The sequence below is a fragment of the Pleurodeles waltl genome, chromosome 12, assembly GCF_031143425.1.
Source record: "Pleurodeles waltl isolate 20211129_DDA chromosome 12, aPleWal1.hap1.20221129, whole genome shotgun sequence".
NCBI classification, from domain to species: domain Eukaryota; kingdom Metazoa; phylum Chordata; class Amphibia; order Caudata; family Salamandridae; genus Pleurodeles; species Pleurodeles waltl.
The window spans coordinates 110,214,145-110,234,698 of record NC_090451.1 but is presented as its reverse complement, the minus strand read 5'-3'; the positions used below and the strand labels follow the sequence as shown (position 1 = coordinate 110,234,698).

The 20,554-nt window shown below is 46.8% G+C and overlaps 1 non-coding gene across 1 annotated transcript; it reads right to left on the bottom strand.

The window, feature by feature from the left end:
* Positions 1-13,961: 13,961 nt before the first annotated feature.
* TRNAH-GUG (transfer RNA histidin (anticodon GUG)) lies at positions 13,962-14,033 on the bottom strand. Its single transcript has one exon. It is a non-coding gene; the product is annotated as a tRNA-His (tRNA).
* Positions 14,034-20,554: the final 6,521 nt, after the last annotated feature.

Below are 20,554 nucleotides of genomic sequence, written 5' to 3'. Positions count from 1 at the left end.
AGTGGCACAGCATAGAGTAGTGTGCAGTAAAGTGGCATAGAGTAGAGCGCATGTAGTGCCATTGAGTGATATTGTGTGAGATGGAGTGGAGTGGAGTACAGTGAAGTGGCATGGAATGAAGTAGTATAGAGTAGAGTGGGAGAGAGTAAAGTGGAGTGGCATAGAGTGAACTAGAGTAGAGCGTAGTGGGATAGAGTGGAGTAGCATGGAGTGGAATGGAGAGGCACAGAGTAGGGTAGAGAGCAAAAGTGTGGAATGGCATGGAGTTGAGTGGAGTGGCATAGAGTAGAGTGGCATTCTGTGGGGTGGATTAGAGTGGCATGGAGTGGCATACAGTAGAGTGGAATAGAGCTTAGTGGTGGAGAGTACAGTGGCTTAGAGTGGAGTATAGTAGCATGGAGTAGAGTAGCGTAGAGTAGAGAGGGGTGCAACGGAGTAGAGTGGCATAGAGTTGAGTGGTGTACAGTGGCGTAGAGTAGAATGGGATAAAATAAAGTGGCGTACAGTAGACTGGAGTAGAGTAGCATAGAGTGGAGAGGCATAGAGTGGAGAGGAGTAAAGTAGAGTGGAATTGTATAGAGTAGAGTTCAGTTGAGTATTCTAGAGTGATGTAGAGCAGAGTGACATAGAGTCACATAAAGTGGCATTCTATGAAGTAGGGTGGCGTAGAGAGGAATGAAGGGAAGTGGCATAGAGTAGAGTGGAGTGGAGTAGAGGGGCATAGCAGAGAGTGACAGGGTGGAGTGGCATAGAATGGAGTAGCATAAAGTGGAGTGAAGTGGCGTATAGTGGAGTGGCATAGATTAGAGTGGCATAGAGTGGAGTGATAGAGTGGAACAATGTAGATTAGAGTGGAGTAGAACTGAGTAGAGTGGAGTGGTATAGAGTTGCACAGTGTAGAGTACAGTGGCACTGAGGGGAGTAGAGTATAGTCATGTAGAGGAATACAGTGTGAGAAAGTAACTAAAGTGTCAATAGAGACGGCGTTTAGGGTGAAAAATAAGCTGTATGCTTGTCATGAATGTTGGAAAGCACATTGCACATCCAAGAATGATACGAAAACACTTTTAAAATATAAAAAATAGCGTACTGTAGGAAGACGAAAAGAACACATGTACTTGGTCCATCCTCCATGGAGGAATGAACACAAGAAAGGAAGATTCAGTCTATGGGAGCTAAGCAATCGAAATATTGCAAATGTGAGTGACATAGAAAACAATTAATGGTAAGTAAGCTATGGGCGTGTGGTAAGCCCACTGAATTCTAAACAATATGTCTCACAGCACATTCACTGTGTACGCAAGACATAAAAAGGTGTGACTAAGAGAATTCTGAGATTTAGAGCTTGACAGCAATTCACAACCCAACCAAACTGAGCCCTATATAATAATTTACAACAGAGCCAAAGTACACCTTTTATACCCCCAATGGTGGAGGTAAGATATTCAGCAGACACGTGGTCTCCCAGTGCTAAAGGATTTTGGCTAGATATGAAGTGGGCGAAGTGCCCTGAAAACATTGTAAAAGTAGGACACGTGCTATAAGAAGACATCACTTCCTTGGCAAGGCAGAAGAAAGGGCACTTCAGAGGGAAGAAATGAGAGGGCTGAGGAACAGACAGATAGCTCCCCTATGGGCAGAGGTGGCGGGAGCATGGAACACTCCTGACATGACTATGATGACGATGCAGATGGGCCTCTTAACTTGCGGAGTTAGGAGCACGACAAACACACCTCTCCTAGACCTCCCTGGAAGATCATACACTGGGGAGGGTTCCCCTGGGTCCCTTCCCCCCCCCGGCTGGGCACCATACAGCTGTAGACACACTCACACAATGCGTAGTTAGGTCTCGTTTCTGGGCAAGTTGTTTGGCTTGCTTGTTATTTGTTGTAATAAGAGATGATGAGTACCTGACGTGCCAGAGCTGGAAATGGTGGCAACCGACCACCCTGCTCCATGGGCATACAGCGCTGAACCGGAGACCCACAGGAGGCCCACACCACAGATCACAAGCCTGCTTACAGATTTATGCAAGGAACAGCCCTCAGCGTGGTGGTAACATAATATAATAGCAGTAATGGGTAACTGTTCAAAAGTTGTCATGGAAAGGAGATTCATACAGCTCTGCAACCTGTTACAATCCTGTGAATAATATGTACCATCTGAAATACCAATAAATAAAAAAAATAAAAAATCTGCTGCACAACTTAGGGTAAGGCTGGTGTTGTAGTGGTAGATCTGAGGCCCTAGGAGAGCTGGAGACCCCACAGAGCTACAGCAGCTCAGAAGTCCACTTAGGCTTCATCAGGGACCCGTTTTGTGACTTGAAAACCCATTAATGCAACAATAAAGGGGTGAAGTAAATGTCATCAACATTGCATAAACTGGTGTTCTTTGCAGTTTTTTAAATAAATAACAGCGCCTGGAAGCCCTTCTGACTGTGAAGGTTTGTTTAACAAATAGTGTTGTAACAACATAAAAGAGGGGGAACTGTAAGACAGTTGCACAGATAGAAGGACGTATAGAAGGTTAAACAGATCGTCATAAATAAGCCACATGCACCGATGCATCTGTACAGGTTTGTAGACAGAAAGGCAGGTATGTAGCTGTTAGTAAATCATGGATGAGATATAATCAGCGTCACAGAAACCGCTGTAAATCACACGCGCCTGCTTTAGAAAGAACCACGCCACAAAGACCTTGGTAGTCAGCATGTAGGCTTTAAAGTGTTAACATAAACAGAGATTGGCAGAAATAGGCAGTAAGGCAGATACCCAGATTGAAATAGAAAGGTAAATAGAAAGCTCATGTAGTAATAGACGTGGACCGATAAGTATATAGAGAAGCAGCTGTTGGTACGAAAATGGGATCACATATGATCAACTTTGTGTGGACTTTCAGGATTTGAAAACGGTTGCTTCATACCAAAAAAAACCATAGCGCCAAGATGTCCTCCTCAATGTCCCTATGAGCGTTATAGTGTTAACAAAGCATACAGCCAGGCATCAACACTCTGTTAGACAGGTTGACAGTCACGCACAGGTAGGTGAGCAGATAGATAAGCAGGCACACAGGCAAAAAGATGGATGGACAGATGAATGGATCAATGGATGGAGGGACCTCTCTGTTAAACATGAGTCAAATGTAGGGATGGGCGTAACCAGTGTAACTCACTGCAGTGTAATTACGCGAAATTACAGCAACATTATGCGAGGTTGTACAGAATTACACAAGGCAATTTTCCTGGTGCAAAATACACGCTCAGATCCGAAAGGAACCTAATATACACTTTGCACAAGAAAATCGCACTAAATGCAACAGAACTGGCACAACAGCCGCTGCTCGCACTCTTTTCCTCCGCTCTTGGGTAGATGTCTTTCCCCACATTACTCCAAATTCCACAAAGGAGCGTAATTGTGTAATTCACGATTCGACCACGACTAATAAACTTGGCTTAAGTTTTAAAACTTTCCCTCTAGCTGCCCGGTGATCCGTCGGGTGCGGGATGATGAAGCCAAACGCTGATTGGGTGAGTGCGCCTCTCAGTGTCCTTCTCCGTCGCCTCTTTCTTTCAGACCCTTGGGAGCTCAGTCTTACTTTCTATACAAATATTTATTTTTAGACCTTTTTTCTTCGCGGCCTGAATTGCTGCAAAAACTGATATTTGACTAGCAGGATCCCTTTCAACATTGAAAGCTACTCCGCGTCAGTACAGGAGCCTCGGCGCTGCAGGTACAGGAGACAGAGACATCCACCCCTCTTGCTGACCGGGTCCCGTGAAACCAAACTGTAGCTCATACTTTTCACATCAGAACCGCCACAAACGTAAAAGCGCAGAAAGGTGAAATAAATATTAACATTGTTAACGTGTTCTTCAAAGACATTTAATTTCACCGTTGAAATTAGGTTCAAGCTCTTAACTCATGTAAATATTAAGAAGTGAGAATAAAAATGCTGCCCAACTGCCGTGAGTGACATTGCCACCCGCAATGCCATGATTCGGATTCGAACCGAGGTTGCTGCGGCCACAACGCAGAGTACTAACCACTATACGATCACGGCGAGCTACTTGGGCTCTGAAAAGACTACCCTGGTGTGGCTCTGATAGGCTTTTAAAAGGTCAAAGTGTCCGTGGAGTGGATAGATTTAGCGTTTGTTTAAAACCCATCTTTTCAAGTTAGATTAGGGTCTTTTCTTTGAGTAGCAGATCACAGCAAATATTTACCTCTGTGCTTCCAGTGACAAGACTCCCCATAAACCAAGAAGCCCAGACTTCTTAACAAGATCCACCACTCTGCCCTGCAAGTCTCAAGTGTTCTATGAGTGCTGGGGTCGGGGAAGTGAACACTGCAAAAACTTAATCCAAGGCCGACCAAACTCCTCCAGGCCAGGAGGGGCTCGGAACAGGCCCCCACATATTGTTGTTTTTTTCTTTTCTGGGTGTCTCTTCAGACACATTCAGCTGCTTGGTGCATACTGCTTTAGAGTTGCATTGTGTGGAATGAAGTGGCGTAAACTTGACTAGCAAACAATGGAGTGGTGATGAATGGAGGGTTATAGAAGGGAGTAGATTGAAGTGCAAAGAGTAGAGTGACGTAATGTGTCATAGAATACAGTGGAATATAATGAAGTGGTGTGCATGGCATGGCGTTGAATAGCATTGTGAGGAATGGAGTGGCATAGAGCAGAGTGGGGTAGAGAGGAGTGAGGTTGCATAGAATGGCATAGAGTAGCATAGAGTAAAGTAGTGTGGTGTAGAGTGACATAGTGTGGTGTAGAGTGAAGTGGCATGGAATGGCATAGAGTCAGAGAACAGTGTCTCATGGAGAGGGGTGGCAAAGAATTAGGAGGAGTGGAGTCGGACTGCATGAAGTAGAGTGTTGTGGAGTTGAGAAGCATACAGTCGCGTTGCATGGAGTGACACTGTGGTGTAGAGAGGAGCAGAGAAAAAAGTGGCATAGAGTAGAAAGGCCTACAGGAGAGTAGTGTAGAGTGGCACAGCATAGAGTAGTGTGCAGTAGAGTGGCATAGAGTAGAGCGCATGTAGTGCCATTGAGTGATATTGTGTGAGATGGAGTGGAGTGGAGTACAGTGAAGTGGCATGGAATGAAGTAGTATAGAGTAGAGTGGGAGAGAGTAAAGTGGAGTGGCATAGAGTGAACTAGAGTAGAGCGTAGTGGGATAGAGTGGAGTAGCATGGAGTGGAATGGAGAGGCACAGAGTAGGGTAGAGTGCAAAAGTGTGGAATGGCATGGAGTTGAGTAGAGTGGCATTCTGTGGGGTGGATTAGAGTGGCATGGAGTGGCATACAGTAAAGTGGAATAGAGCTTAGTGGTGGAGAGTACAGTGGCTTAGAGTGGAGTATAGTAGCATGGAGTAGAGTAGCGTAGAGTAGAGAGGGGTGCAACGGAGTAGAGTGGCATAGAGTTGAGTGGTGTACAGTGGCGTAGAGTAGAATGGGATAAAATAAAGTGGCGTACAGTAGACTGGAGTAGAGTAGCATAGAGTGGAGAGGCATAGAGTGGAGAGGAGTAAAGTAGAGTGGAATTGTATAGAGTAGAGTTCAGTTGAGTATTCTAGAGTGATGTAGAGCAGAGTGGCATAGAGTCACATAAAGTGGCATTCTATGAAGTAGGGTGGCGTAGAGAGGAATGAAGGGAAGTGGCATAGAGTAGAGTGGAGTGGAGTGGAGTAGAGGGGCATAGCAGAGAGTGACAGGGTGGAGTGGCATAGAATGGAGTAGCATAAAGTGGAGTGAAGTGGCGTATAGTGGAGTGGCATAGATTAGAGTGGCATAGAGTGGAGTGATAGAGTGGAACAATGTAGATTAGAGTGGAGTAGAACTGAGTAGAGTGGAGTGGTATAGAGTTGCACAGTGTAGAGTACAGTGGCACTGAGGGGAGTAGAGTATAGTCATGCAGAGGAATACAGTGTGAGAAAGTAACTAAAGTGTCAATAGAGACGGCGTTTAGGGTGAAAAATAAGCTGTATGCTTGTCATGAATGTTGGAAAGCACATTGCAAATCCAAGAATGATACGAAAACACTTTTAAAATATAAAAAATAGCGTACTGTAGAAAGACGAAAAGAACACATGTACTTGGTCCATCCTCCATGGAGGAATGAACACAAGAAAGGAAGATTCAGTCTATGGGAGCTAAGCAATCGAAATATTGCAAATGTGAGTGACATAGAAAACAATTAATGGTAAGTAAGCAGTGGGCGTGTGGTAAGCCCACTGAATTCTAAACAATATGTCTCACAGCACATTCACTGTGTACGCAAGACATAAAAAGGTGTGACTAAGAGAATTCTGAGATTGAGAGCTTGACAGCAATTCACAACCCAACCAAATTGAGCCCTATATAATAATTTACAACAGAGCCAAAGTACACCTTTTATACCCCCAATGGTGGAGGTAAGATATTCAGCAGACACGTGGTCTCCCAGTGCTAAAGGATTTTGGCTAGATATGAAGTGGGCGAAGTGCCCTGAAAACATTATAAAAGTAGGACACGTGCTATAAGCAGACATCACTTCCTTGGCAAGGCAGAAGAAAGGGCACTTCAGAGGGAAGAAATGAGAGGGCTGAGGAACAGACAGATAGCTCCCCTATGGGCAGAGGTGGCGGGAGCATGGAACACTCCTGACATGACTATGATGACGATGCAGATGGGCCTCTTAACTTGCGGAGTTAGGAGCACGACAAACACACCTCTCCTAGACCTCCCTGGAAGATCATACACTGGGGAGGGTTCCCCTGGGTCCCTTCCCCCCCCCGGCTGGGCCCCATACAGCTGTAGACACACTCACACGATGCGTAGTTAGGTCTCGGTTTCTGGGCAAGTTGTTTGGCTTGCTTGTTATTTGTTGTAATAAGAGATGATGAGTACCTGACGTGCCAGAGCTGGAAATGGTGGGAACCGACCACCCTGCTCCATGGGCATACAGCGCTGAACCGGAGACCCACAGGAGGCCCACACCACAGATCACAAGCCTGCTTACAGATTTATGCAAGGAACAGCCCTCAGCGTGGTGGTAACATAATATAATAGCAGTAATGGGTAACTGTTCAAAAGTTGTCATGGAAAGGAGATTCATACAGCTCTGCAACCTGTTACAATCCTATGAATAATATGTACCATCTGAAATACCAATAAATAAAAAAAATAAAAAATCTACTGCACAACTTAGGGTAAGGCTGGTGTTGTAGTGGTAGATCTGAGGCCCTAGGAGAGCTGGAGACCCCACAGAGCTACAGCAGCTCAGAAGTCCACTTAGGCTTCATCAGGGACCCAGTTTGTGACTTGAAAACCCATTAATGCAACAATAAAGGGGTGAAGTAAATGTCATCAACATTGCATAAACTGGTGCTCTTTGCAGTTTTTTTAATAAATAACAGCGCCTGGAAGCCCTTCTGACTGTGAAGGTTTGTTTAACAAATAGTGTTGTAACAACATAAAAGAGGGGGAACTGTAAGACAGTTGCACAGATAGAAGGACGGATAGAAGGTTAAACAGATCGTCATAAATAAGCCACATGCACCGATGCATCTGTACAGGTTTGTAGACAGAAAGGCAGGTATGTAGCTGTTAGTAAATCATGGATGAGATATAATCAGCTTCACAGAAACCGCTGTAAATCACACGCGCCTGCTTTAGAAATAACCACGCCACAAAGACCTTGGTAGTCAGCATGTAGGCTTTAAAGTGTTAACATAAACAGAGATGGGCAGAAATAGGCAGTAAGGCAGATACCCAGATTGAAATAGAAAGTAAATAGAAAGCACATGTAGTAATAGACGTGGACCGATAAGTATATAGAGAAGCAGCTGTTGGTACGAAAATGGGATCACATATGATCAACTTTGTGTGGACTGTCAGGATTTGAAAACGGTTGCTTCATACCAAAAAAAAACATAGCGCCAAGATGTCCTCCTCAATGTCCCTATGAGCGTTATAGTGTTAACAAAGCATACAGCCAGGCATCAACACTCTGTTAGACAGGTTCACAGTCACGCACAGGTAGGTGAGCAGATAGATAAGCAGGCACACAGGCAAAAAGATGGATGGACAGATGAATGGATCAATGGATGGACGGACCTCTCTGTTAAACATGAGTCAAATGTAGGGATGGGCGTAACCAGTGTAACTCACTGCAGTGTAATTACGCGAAATTACAGCAACATTATGCGAGGTTGTACAGAATTACACAAGGCTATTTTCCTGGTGCAAAATACACGCTCAGATCCGAAAGGAACCTGATATACACTTTGCACAAGAAAATCGCTCTAAATGCAACAGAACTGGCACAACAGCCGCTGCTCGCGCTCTTTTCCTCCGCTCTTGGGTAGATGTCTTTCTCCACATTACTCCAAATTCCACAAAGGAGCTTAATTGTGTAATTCACGATTCGACCACGACTAATAAACTTGGCTTAAGTTTTAAAACTTTCCCTCTAGCTGCCCGGTGATCCGTCGGGTGCGGGATGATGAAGCCAAACGCTGATTGGGTGAGTGCGCCTCTCAGTGTCCTTCTCCGTCGCCTCTTTCTTTCAGACCCTTGGGAGCTCAGTCTTACTTTCTATACAAATATTTATTTTTAGACCTTTTTTCTTCGCGGCCTGAATTGCTGCAAAAACTGATATTTGACTAGCAGGATCCCTTTCAACATTGAAAGCTACTCCGCGTCAGTACAGGAGCCTCGGCACTGCAGGTACAGGAGACACAGACATCCATCCCTCTTGCTGACCGGGTCCCGTGAAACCAAACTGTAGCTCATACTTTTCACATCAGGACCGCCACAAACGTAAAAGCGCAAAAAGGTGAAATAAATAATAACATTGTTAACGCGTTCTTCAAAGACATTTAATTTCACCGTTGAAATTAGGTTCAAGCTCTTAACTCATGTAAATATGAAGAAGTGAGAATAAAAATGCTGCCCAACTGCCGTGACATTGCCACCCGCAATGCCTTGACTCGGATTCGAACCGAGGTTGCTGCGGCCACAACGCAGAGTACTAACCACTATACGACCACGGCGAGCTACTTGGGCTCTGAAAAGACTACCCTGGTGTGGCTCTGATAGGCTTAAAAAAGGTCAAAGTGTCCGTGGAGTGGATAGATTTAGCGTTTGTTTAAAACCCATCTTTTCAAGTTAGATCAGGGTCTTTTCTTTCAGTAGCAGATCACAGCAAATATTTACCTCTCTGCTTCCAGTGACAAGACTCCCCATAAACCAAGAAGCCCAGACTTCTTAACAAGATCCACCACTCTGCCCTGCAAGTCTCAAGTGTTCTATGAGTGCTGGGGTCGGGGAAGTGAACACTGCAAAAACTTAATCCACGGCCGACCAAACTCCTCCAGGCCAGGAGGGGCTCGGAACAGGCCCCCACATATTGTTGTTTTTTTCTTTTCTGGGTGTCTCTTCAGACACATTCAGCTGCTTGGTGCATACTGCTTTAGAGTTGCATTGTGTGGAATGAAGTGGCGTAAACTTGACTAGCAAACAATGGAGTGGTGATGAATGGAGGGTCATAGAAGGGAATAGATTGAAGTGCAAAGAGTAGAGTGACGTAATGTGTCATAGAATACAGTAGAATATAATGAAGTGGTGTGCCTTGGCATGGCGTTGAATAGCATTGTGAGGAATGGAGTGGCATAGAGCAGAGTGGGGTAGAGAGGAGTGAGGTTGCATAGAATGGCATAGAGTAGCATAGAGTAAAGTAGTGTGGTGTAGAGTGGCATAGTGTGGTGTAGAGTGAAGTGGCATGGAATGACATAGAGTCAGAGAACAGTGTGTCATGGAGAGGGGTGGCAAAGAATTAGGAGGAGTGGAGTCGGACTGCATGAAGTAGAGTGTTGTGGAGTTGAGTAGCATACAGTCGCGTTGCATGGAGTGACACTTTGGTGTAGAGAGGAGCAGAGTAAAAAGTGGCATAGAGTAGAAAGGCCTACAGGAGAGTAGTGTAGAGTGGCACAGCATAGAGTAGTGTGCAGTAGAGTGGCATAGAGTAGAGCGCATGTAGTGCCATTGAGTGATATTGTGTGAGATGGAGTGGAGTGGAGTACAGTGAAGTGGCATGGAATGAAGTAGTATAGAGTAGAGTGGGAGAGAGTAAAGTGGAGTGGCATAGAGTGAACTAGAGTAGAGCGTAGTGGGATAGAGTGGAGTGGCATGGAGTGGAATGGAGAGGCACAGAGTAGGGTAGAGTGCAAAAGTGTGGAATGGCATGGAGTTGAGTGGAGTGGCATAGAGTAGAGTGGCATTCTGTGGGGTGGATTAGAGTGGCATGGAGTGGCATATAGTAGAGTGGAATAGAGCTTAGTGGTGGAGAGTACAGTGGCTTAGAGTGGAGTACAGTAGCATGGAGTAGAGTAGCGTAGAGTAGAGAGGGGTGTAACGGAGTAGAGTGGCATAGAGTTGAGTGGTGTACAGTGGCGTAGAGTAGAATGGGATCAAATAAAGTGGCGTACAGTAGACTGGAGTAGAGTAGCATAGAGTGGAGAGGCATAGAGTGGAGAGGAGTAAAGTAGAGTGGAATTGTATAGAGTAGAGTTCAGTTGAGTATTCTAGAGTGATGTAGAGCAGAATGGCATAGAGTCACATAAAGTGGCATTCTATGAAGTAGGGTGGCGTAGAGAGGAATGAAGGGAAGTGGCATAGAGTAGAGTGGAGTGGAGTGGAGTAGAGGGGCATAGCAGAGAGTGACAGGTGGAGTGGCATAGAATGGAGTAGCATAAAGTGGAGTGAAGTGGCGTATAGTGGAGTGGCATAGATTAGAGTGGCATAGAGTGGAGTGATAGAGTGGAACAATGTAGATTAGAGTGGAGTAGAACTGAGTAGAGTGGAGTGGTATAGAGTTGCACAGTGTAGAGTACAGTGGCACTGAGGGGAGTCGAGTATAGTCATGCAGAGGAATACAGTGTGAGAAAGTAACTAAAGTGTCAATAGAGACGGCGTTTAGGGTGAAAAATAAGCTGTATGCTTGTCATGAATGTTGGAAAGCACATTGCACATCCAAGAATGATACGAAAACACTTTTAAAATATAAAAAATAGCGTACTGTAGAAAGACGAAAAGAACACATGTACTTGGTCCATCCTCCATGGAGGAATGAACACAAGAAAGGAAGATTCAGTCTATGGGAGCTAAGCAATCGAAATATTGCAAATGTGAGTGACATAGAAGACAATTAATGGTAAGTAAGCTATGGGCGTGTGGTAAGCCCACGGAATTCTAAACAATATGTCTCACAGCACATTCACTGTGTACGCAAGACATAAAAAGGTGTGACTAAGAGAATTCTGAGATTTAGAGCTTGACAGCAATTCACAACCCAACCAAATTGAGCCCTATATAATAATTTACAACAGAGCCAAAGTACACCTTTTATACCCCCAATGGTGGAGGTAAGATATTCAGCAGACACGTGGTCTCCCAGTGCTAAAGGATTTTGGCTAGATATGAAGTGGGCGAAGTGCCCTGAAAACATTATAAAAGTAGGACACGTGCTATAAGCAGACATCACTTCCTTGGCAAGGCAGAAGAAAGGGCACTTCAGAGGGAAGAAATGAGAGGGCTGAGGAACAGACAGATAGCTCCCCTATGGGCAGAGGTGGCGGGAGCATGGAACACTCCTGATATGACTATGATGACGATGCAGATGGGCCTCTTAACTTGCGGAGTTAGGAGCACGACAAACACACCTCTCCTAGACCTCCCTGGAAGGTCATACACTGGGGAGGGTTCCCCTGGGTCCCTCCCCCCCCCCGGCTGGGCCCCATACAGCTGTAGACACACTCACACGATGCATAGTTAGGTCTCGGTTTCTGGGCAAGTTGTTTGGCTTGCTTGTTATTTGTTGTAATAAGAGATGATGAGTACCTGACGTGCCAGAGCTGGAAATGGTGGGATCCGACCACCCTGCTCCATGGGCATACAGCACTGAACCGGAGACCCACAGGAGGCCCACACTACAGATCACAAGCCTGCTTACAGATTTATGCAAGGAACAGCCCTCAGCGTGGTGGTAACATAATATAATAGCAGTAATGGGTAACTGTTCAAAAGTTGTCATGGAAAGGAGATTCATACAGCTCTGCAACCTGTTACAATCCTGTGAATAATATGTACCATCTGAAATACCAATAAATAAAAAAAATAAAAAATCTACTGCACAACTTAGGGTATGGCTGGTGTTGTAGTGGTAGATCTGAGGCCCTAGGAGAGCTGGAGACCCCACAGAGCTACAGCAGCTCAGAAGTCCACTTGGGCTTCATCAGGGACCCGTTTTGTGACTTGAAAACCCATTAATGCAACAATAAAGGGGTGAAGTAAATGTCATCAACATTGCATAAACTGGTGTTCTTTGCAGTTTTTTTTAATAAATAACAGCGCCTGGAAGCCCTTCTGACTGTGAAGGTTTGTTTAACAAATAGTGTTGTAACAACATAAAAGAGGGGGAACTGTAAGACAGTTGCACAGATAGAAGGACGGATAGAAGGTTTAACAGATCGTCATAAATAAGCCACATGCACCGATGCATCTGTACAGGTTTGTAGACAGAAAGGCAGGTATGTAGCTGTTAGTAAATCATGGATGAGATATAATCAGCTTCACAGAAACCGCTGTAAATCACACGCGCCTGCTTTAGAAAGAACCACGCCACAAAGACCTTGGTAGTCAGCATGTAGGCTTTAAAGTGTTAAAATAAACAGAGATGGGCAGAAATAGGCAGTAAGGCAGATACCCAGATTGAAATAGAAAGGTAAATAGAAAGCACATGTAGTAATAGACGTGGACCGATAAGTATATAGAGAAGCAGCTGTTGGTACGAAAATGGGATCAGATATGATCAACTTTGTGTGGACTGTCAGGATTTGAAAACGGTTGCTTCATACCAAAAAAAACCATAGCGCCAAGATGTCCTCCTCAATGTCCCTATGAGCGTTATAGTGTTAACAAAGCATACAGCCAGGCATCAACACTCTGTTAGACAGGTTCACAGTCACGCACAGGTAGGTGAGCAGATAGATAAGCAGGCACACGGGCAAAAAGATGGATGGACAGATGAATGGATCAATGGATGGACGGACCTCTCTGTTAAACATGAGTCAAATGTAGGGATGGGCGTAACCAGTGTAACTCACTGCAGTGTAATTACGCGAAATTACAGCAACATTATGCGAGGTTGTACAGAATTACACAAGGCTATTTTCCTGGTGCAAAATACACGCTCAGATCCGAAAGGAACCTGATATACACTTTGCACAAGAAAATCGCTCTAAATGCAACAGAACTGGCACAACAGCCGCTGCTCGCGCTCCTTTCCTCCGCTCTTGGGTAGATGTCTTTCCCCACATTACTCCAAATTCCACAAAGGAGCGTAATTGTGTAATTCACGATTCGACCACGACTAATAAACTTGGCTTAAGTTTTAAAACTTTCCCTCTAGCTGCCCGGTGATCCGTCGGGTGCGGGATGATGAAGCCAAACGCTGATTGGGTGAGTGCGCCTCTCAGTGTCCTTCTCCGTCGCCTCTTTCTTTCAGACCCTTGGGAGCTCAGTCTTACTTTCTATACAAATATTTATTTTTAGACCTTTTTTCTTCGCGGCCTGAATTGCTGCAAAAACTGATATTTGACTAACAGGATCCCTTTCAACATTGAAAGCTACTCCGCGTCAGTACAGGAGCCTCGGCGCTGCAGGTACAGGAGACACAGACACCCATCCCTCTTGCTGACCGGGTCCCGTGAAACCAAACTGTAGCTTATACTTTTCACATCAGGACCGCCACAAACGTAAAAGCGCAGAAAGGTGAAATAAATAATAACATTGTTAACGCGTTCTTCAAAGACATTTAATTTCACCGTTGAAATTAGGTTCAAGCTCTTAACTCATGTAAATATTAAGAAGTGAGAATAAAAATGCTGCCCAACTGCCGTGACATTTCCACCCGCAATGCCGTGACTCGGATTCGAACCGAGGTTGCTGCGACCACAACGCAGAGTACTAACCACTATACGATCACGGCGAGCTACTTGGGCTCTGAAAAGACTACCCTGGTGTGGCTCTGATAGGCTTAAAAAAGGTCACAGTGTCCGTGGAGTGGATAGATTTAGCGTTTGTTTAAAACCCATCTTTTCAAGTTAGATCAGGGTCTTTTCTTTGAGTAGCAGATCACAGCAAATATTTACCTCTCTGCTTCCAGTGACAAGACTCCCCATAAACCAAGAAGCCCAGACTTCTTAACAAGATCCACCACTCTGCCCTGCAAGTCTCAAGTGTTCTATGAGTGCTGGGTCGGGGAAGTGAACACTGCAAAAACTTAATCCACGGCCGACCAAACTCCTCCAGGCCAGGAGGGGTTCGGAACAGGCCCCCACATATTGTTGTTTTTTTCTTTTCTGGATGTCTCTTCAGACACATTCAGCTGCTTGGTGCATACTGCTTTAGAGTTGCATTGTGTGGAATGAAGTGGCGTAAACTTGACTAGCAAACAATGGAGTGGTGATGAATGAAGGGTCATAGAAGGGAGTAGATTGAAGTGCAAAGAGTAGAGTGACGTAATGTGTCATAGAATACAGTGGAATATAATGAAGTGGTGTGCCTTGGCATGGCGTTGAATAGCATTGTGAGGAATGGAGTGGCATAGAGCAGAGTGGGGTAGAGAGGAGTGAGGTTGCATAGAATGGCATAGAGTAGCATAGAGTAAAGTAGTGTGGTGTAGAGTGGCATAGTGTGGTGTAGAGTGAAGTGGCATGGAATGGCATAGAGTCAGAGAACAGTGTGTCATGGAGAGGCGTGGCAAAGAATTAGGAGGAGTGGAGTCGGACTGCATGAAGTAGAGTGTTGTGGAGTTGAGTAGCATACTGTCGCGTTGCATGGAGTGACACTGTGGTGTAGAGAGGAGCAGAGAAAAAAGTGGCATAGAGTAGAAAGGCCTACAGGAGAGTAGTGTAGAGTGGCACAGCATAGAGTAGTGTGCAGTAGAGTGGCATAGAGTAGAGCGCATGTAGTGCCATTGAGTGATATTGTGTGAGATGGAGTGGAGTGGATGTAGGAGGCTGGACTGGCTTGTACTGAGTACCAAGGGGTACTTGCACCTTGCACCAGGCCCAGTTATCCCTTATTAGTGTATAGGGTGTCTAGCAGCTTAGGCTAATAGATAATGGTAGCTTAGCAGAGCAGCTTAGGCTGAACTAGGAGACGTGTGAAGCTACTACAGTACCACCTAGTGTCATATGCACAATATCATAAGAAAACACAATACACAGTTATACTAAAAATAAAGGTACTTTATTTTTATGACAATATGCCAAAGTATCTTAGAGTGTACCCACAGTGAGAGGATAGGAAATATACACAAGATATATATACACAATAGCAAAAATATGCAGTATAGTCTTAGAAAACAGTGCAAACAATGTATAGTTACAATAGGATGCAATGGGGAAACATAGGGATAGGGGCAACACAAACCATATACTCCAAAAGTGGAATGCGAACCACGAATGGACCCCAAACCTATGTGACCTTGTAGAGGGTCGCTGGGACTATTAGAAAATAGTGAGAGTTAGCAAAATAACCCTCCCCAAGACCCTGAAAAGTGAGTGCAAAGTACACTAAAGTTCCCCTAAGGACAAAGTAGTCGTGTTAGAGGAATAATGCAGGAAAGACACAAACCAGCAATGCAACCACTGTGAATTTCCAATCTAGGGTACCTGTGGAACAAGGGGACCAAGTCCAAAAGTCACAAGCAAGTCGGAGATGGGCAGATGCCCAGGAAATGCCAGCTGCGGGTGCAAAGAAGCTTCGACTGGACAGAAGAAGCTGAGGTTTCTGCAGGAACGAAAAGGGCTAGAGACTTCCCCTTTGGTGGACGGATCCCTCTAGCCTTGGAGAGTCGTGCAGAAGTGTTTTCCCGCCGGAAGGATGCCAACAAGCCTTGCTACATGCAAATCGTGCGTTTGGCGTTTTTGGACGCTGCTGGGGCGCAGGAGGGACCAGGAGGTCGCAAATTGGACCTGAAGAGAGAGGGGACGTTGAGCAAGACAAAGAGCCCTCACTAAAGCAGGTAGCACCCGGAGAAGTTCCAGAAACAGGCACTACGAGGATGCGTGAAACGGTGCTCGCCGAAGTTGCACAAAGGAGTCCCACGTCGCCGGAGACCAACTTAGAAAGTCGTGCAATGCAGGTTAGAGTGCCTTGGACCCAGGCTTGGATGTGCACAAAGGATTTCCGCCGAAAGTGCACAGGGGCCGGAGTAGCTGCAAAGTCGCGGTTCCCAGCAATGCAGCCCAGCGAGGTGAGGCAATGACTTACGTCCACCAAACTTGGACTGAAGAGTCACTGGACTGTAGGGGTCACTTGGAGAGAGTCGCTGGATTCGAGGGACCTCGCTCGTCGTGCTGAGAGGAGACCCAAGGGACCGGTAATGCAGCTTTTTGGTGCCTGCGGTTGCAGGGGGAAGATTCCGTCGACCCACGGGAGATTTCTTCGGAGCTTCTGGTGCAGAGAGGAGGCAGGCTACCCCCACAGCATGCACAAGCAGGAAAACAGTCGAGAAGGCGGCAGGATCAGCGTTACAGAGTTGCAGTAGTCGTCTTTGCTACTATGTTGCAGGTTTGCAGGCTTCCAGCGCGGTCAGCGGTCGTTTCCTTATCAGAAGGTGAAGAGAGAGATGCAGAGGAACTCGGCTGAGCTCATGCATTCGTTATCTAAAGTTTCCCCAGAGACAGAGACCCTAAATAGCCAGAAAAGAGGGTTTGGCAACCTAGGAGAGAGGAAAGGCTACTAACACCTGAAGGAGCCTATCAGCAGGAGTCTCTGACGTCACCTGGTGGCACTGGCCACTCAGAGCAGTCCAGTGTGCCAGCAGCACCTCTGTTTCCAAGATGGCAGAGGTCTGGAGCACACTGGAGGAGCTCTGGACACCTCCCAGGGGAGGTGCAGGTCAGGGGAGTGGTCACTCCCCTTTCCTTTGTCCAGTTTCGCACCAGAGCAGGGGCTAAGGGGTCCCTGAACCGGTGTAGACTGGCTTATGCAGAATTGGGCACATCTGTGCCCAACAAAGCATTTCCAGAGGCTGGGGGAGGCTACTCCTCCCCTGCCTTCACACCATTTTCCAAAGGGAGAGGGTGTCACACCCTCTCTCAGAGGAAGTTCTTTGTTCTGCCATCCTGGGCCAGGCCTGGCTGGACCCCAGGAGGGCAGCTGCCTGTCTGAGGGGTTGGCAGCAGCAGCAGCTGCAGTGAAACCCCAGGAAGGGCAGTTTGGCAGTACCAGGGTCTGTGCTACAGACCACTGGGATCATGGGATTGTGCCAACTATGCCAGGATGGTATAGAGGGGGCAATTCCATGATCATAGACATGTTACATGGCCATATTCGGAGTTACCATGGTGAAGCTACATATAGGTAGTGACCTATATGTAGTGCACGCGTGTAATGGTGTCCCCGCACTCACAAAGTTCAGGGAATTGGCTCTGAACAATGTGGGGGCACCTTGGCTAGTGCCAGGGTGCCCTCACACTAAGTAACTTTGCACCTAACCTTTACCAGGTAAAGGTTAGACATATAGGTGACTTATAAGTTACTTAAGTGCAGTGTAAAATGGCTGTAAAATAACGTGGACGTTATTTCACTCAGGCTGCAGTGGCAGGCCTGTGTAAGAATTGTCAGAGCTCCCTATGGGTGGCAAAAGAAATGCTGCAGCCCATAGGGATCTCCTGGAACCCCAATACCCTGGGTACCTCAGTACCATATACTAGGGAACTATAAGGGTGTTCCAGTAAGCCAATGTAAATTGGTAAAAATGGTCACTAGCCTGTCAGTGACAATTTGGAAAGAAATGAGAGAGCATAACTGTGAGAAGGTAGTCTCTTTCTAGCCTTGTTACCCCCACTTTTGGCCTGTTTGTGAGTGTATGTCAGGGTGTTTGTCACTGTTTTCACTGTCTCACTGGGATCCTGATAGCCAGGCCTCAGTGCTCATAGTGAAAACACTATGTTTTCAGTATGTTTGTTATGTGTCACTGGGATCCTGCTAGTCAGGACCCCAGTGCTCATAAGGTTGTGGCCTTTATGTATGTGTCACTGGGACCCTGTCACACAGGACCCCAGTGCTCATAGGTATGCATGTATGTGTTCCCTGTGTGGTGCCTAACTGTCTCACTGAGGCTCTGCTAACCAGAACCTCAGTGGTTATGCTCTCTCATTACTTTCAAATTGTCACTAACAGGCTAGTGACCATTTTTACCAATTTACATTGGCTTACTGGAACACCCTTATAATTCCCTAGTATATGGTACTGAGGTACCCAGGGTATTGGGGTTCCAGGAGATCCCTATGGGCTGCAGCATTTCTTTTGCCACCCATAGGGAGCTCTGACAATTCTTACACAGGCCTGCCACTGCAGCCTGAGTGAAATAACGTCCACGTTATTTCACAGCCATTTTACACTGCACTTAAGTAACTTATAAGTCACCTATATGTCTAACCTTTACCTGGTAAAGGTTAGGTGCAAAGTTACTTAGTGTGTGGCCACCCTGGCACTAGCCAAGGTGCCCCCACCTTGTTCAGAGCCAATTCACTGAACTTTGTGAGTGCGGGGACACCATTACACGCGTGTACTACATATAGGTCACTACCTATATGTAGCTTCACAATGGTAACTCCGAATATGGCCATGTAACATGTCTATGATCATGGAATTGCCCCCTCTATGCCATCCTAGCATAGTTGGCACAATCCCATGATCCCAGTGGTCTGTAGCACAGACCCTGGTACTGCCAAACTGCCCTTCCTGGGGTTTCACTGCAGCTGCTGCTGCTGCCAACCCCTCAGACAGGCATCTGCCCTCCTGGGGTCCAGCCAGGCCTGGCCCAGGATGGCAGAACAAAGAACTTCCTCTGAGAGAGGGTGTGACACCCTCTCCCTTTGGAAAATGGTGTGAAGGCAGGGGAGGAGTAGCCTCCCCCAGCCTCTGGAAATGCTTTGTTGGGCACAGAGGTGCCCAATTCTGCATAAGCCAGTCTACACCGGTTCAGGGACCCCTTAGCCCCTGCTCTGGCGCGAAACTGGACAAAGGAAAGGGGAGTAACCACTCCCCTGACCTGCACCTCCCCTGGGAGGTGTCCAGAGCTCCTCCAGTGTGCTCCAGACCTCTGCCATCTTGGAAACAGAGGTGCTGCTGGCACACTGGACTGCTCTGAGTGGCCAGTGCCACCAGGTGACGTCAGAGACTCCTGCTGATAGGCTCCTTCAGGTGTTAGTAGCCTATCCTCTCTCCTAAGTAGCCAAACCCTCTTTTCTGGCTATTTAGGGTCTCTGTCTCTGGGGAAACTTCAGATAACGAATGCATGAGCTCAGCCGAGTTCCTCTGCATCTCTCTCTTCACCTTCTGATAAGGAAACGACCGCTGACCGCGCTGGAAGCCTGCAAACCTGCAACATAGTAGCAAAGACGACTACTGCAACTCTGTAACGCTGATCCTGCCGCCTTCTCGACTGTTTTCCTGCTTGTGCATGCTGTGGGGGTAGTCTGCCTCCTCTCTGCACCAGAAGCTCCGAAGAAATCTCCCGTGGGTCGACGGAATCTTCCCCCTGCAACCGCAGGCACCAAAAAGCTGCATTACCGGTCCCTTGGGTCTCCTCTCAGCACGACGAGCGAGGTCCCTCGAATCCAGCGACACTGTCCAAGTGACCCCCACAGTCCAGTGACTCTTCAGCCCAAGTTTGGTGGAGGTAAGTCCTTGCCTCACCTCGCTGGGCTGCATTGCTGGGAACCGCGACTTTGCAGCTACTCCGGCCCCTGTGCACTTCCGGCGGAAATCCTTTGTGCACAGCCAAGCCTGGGTCCACGGCACTCTAACCTGCATTGCACGACTTTCTAAGTTGGTCTCCGGCGACGTGGGACTCCTTTGTGCAACTTCGGCGAGCACCGTTTCACGCATCCTCGTAGTGCCTGTTTCTGGCACTTTCCCGGGTGCTAACTGCTTCAGTGAGGGCTCTTTCTCTTGCTCGACAGCCCCACTCTCTGCAGGTCCAATTTGCGACCTCCTGGACCCTCCTGGGCCCCAGCAGCGTCCAAATACGCCAAACGCACGATTTGCGTGTAGCAAGGCTTGTTGGCGTCCTTCCGGCGGGAAAACACTTCTGCACGACTCTACAAGGCGAGAGGGATCCGTCCACCAAAGGGAAAGTCTCTAGCCCTTTTCGTTCCTGCAGAAACCTCAGCTTCTTCTGTCCAGTCGAAGCTTCTTTGCACCCGCAGCTGGCATTTCCTGGGCATCTGCCCATCTCCGACTTGCTTGTGACTTTTGGACTTGGTCCCCTTGTTCCACAGGTACCCTAGATTGGAAATCCACAGTGTTGCATTGCTGGTTTGTGTCTTTCCTGCAGTATTCCTCTAACACGACTCTTTTGTCCTTAGGGGAACTTTAGTGCACTTTGCACTCACTTTTCAGGGTCTTGGGGAGGGTTATGTTTCTAACTCTCACTATTTTCTAATAGTCCCAGCGACCCTCTACAAGGTCACATAGGTTTGGGGTCCA